The 1,327-nt window shown below is 68.7% G+C and overlaps 1 protein-coding gene across 3 annotated transcripts in view; it reads right to left on the bottom strand.

The window, feature by feature from the left end:
• Positions 1–1,106, bottom strand: part of BOC (BOC cell adhesion associated, oncogene regulated) — a 70,979-nt gene extending 69,873 nt beyond the window's left edge. For all 3 annotated transcript variants that reach the window (XM_032406549.1, XM_032406551.1, XM_032406550.1), the window contains exon 1: positions 603–1,106. The gene's annotated coding sequence lies outside the window, so the exon portion shown is untranslated. The remainder of the gene's footprint in view (positions 1–602) is intronic.
• Positions 1,107–1,327: the final 221 nt, after the last annotated feature.

Below are 1,327 nucleotides of genomic sequence, written 5' to 3'. Positions count from 1 at the left end.
CCCCCCCCCCCCCCCCCCCCCCCCCCCCGCCAGGGATGCTCTTCTGGGGGCTGTTTCGCTCCCGGTCCGTTCGGTCCCTCACTTCTGTGTTTTCCCTTTCAAACGCCAGGACGATAAGCCCCCTCCCCCGGAGAGGCCAACGGGTGCTGGGCGGTTCCGGGATCCGCCGACCCCCTGCGGGCTTCTCCCCGCGCCCGGCGCACGCAGCCGGAGCGCCGGTGTCAAGCTGCCGGGCAAGTTTCGGGGGCAGTCCGGGCCCCGCTTCCACCCGACAAGCTTCCGGGAACGACCGGCTAGTCTGCGCCGCAGGGAAGCAGATGCGGCAGCCCGGGCCCGGCCGCGGCTCTCCGGCGGCCGCTGCCCCGGCACCCCGCGGCCCGCCTCGCTCCAACTTCTCCGTCCCCGCGCCCGGCGCGCCCGCCTCGGCCGCAGTCCCCGCGGGAGTCCGCGGGCCGAGCGCCCGGACCCGCTCCTGCCGTCGGTGCCCCCTCGGCTTCGCCCGGCCTGCAACCGCCTCCCGCCGCCCCCCCCCACCCGCCCAAACCCAACACAGAAACACAACTTTTTGTGAAAAGAAAACAAACTTAAGGGACGTGACTCACCTCTGGTGCAGCGGCTCCTGGGAAGGGCGAGCGGGGCCCGAGGGCCCGCGCGGTGGGCGCGGAGGGAGCCACAAGGCACCGCGCTGTACGGACACACAACCCGCACAGTGACACCCAGGGGCTCACGAAACGGGAGAGCGGCCGCCGCGGGAGCAACAAAGGAGCCCCGGCCCGAGAAGTTGCCTGCCGGGGAGGGAGGGCGCGTGCGGGCGCGTGCGGCTGCGTGCGGCTGTGGCGGGCGTGAGTGTGTGTGTGTGTGTGTGTGTGTGTGCGCGCGTGTGCGTGTGTGTGTAAGGGTGAGTGTGCGTGCGCGCGCGCCGCTGCTGACACCGGCGGGCCGGGGCTCAGGGTCTCTGCGGCAGGAAGCTGGGGTCGCGGCGGCGGCGGCAGCAGGAGGACAAGGCAGGGGACGCCGCGCCCAGCGCACCCGGTCCCTCCATATGGAAGAAGCTTTTTTGGATGACTGAACTCGCAAACAATTCCTTCTTTTGCTTCTCCTGCCTAGGAGCCTCCCATTACCGCGCGAAGCGGAGGAGGAGGGGGAGCAGGGGAGGCGGGGAGGAGGGGGAGGAGCAAAATGGAGCAGAGCAAAAGTCTTGGAAAGGAAAGGAAGCTTGGAGGAAAAGAAAAAAAAAAAACAGTCCCCCAAACCCAGTTTTTCTCCTAACGCCCATTTTCCTTCTGTTGCGCTCTAGTCCCGCCCTCTTTCCGTGACTTCTCTTTCC

Source organism: Phoca vitulina, unplaced genomic scaffold (assembly GCF_004348235.1).
Source record: "Phoca vitulina isolate PV1807 unplaced genomic scaffold, GSC_HSeal_1.0 scaffold8, whole genome shotgun sequence".
In the NCBI taxonomy this organism is placed as follows: Eukaryota; Metazoa; Chordata; class Mammalia; order Carnivora; family Phocidae; genus Phoca; species Phoca vitulina.
The sequence above is the reverse complement of the archived record's forward strand: the minus strand, read 5'-3'. Positions and strand labels throughout refer to the sequence as shown.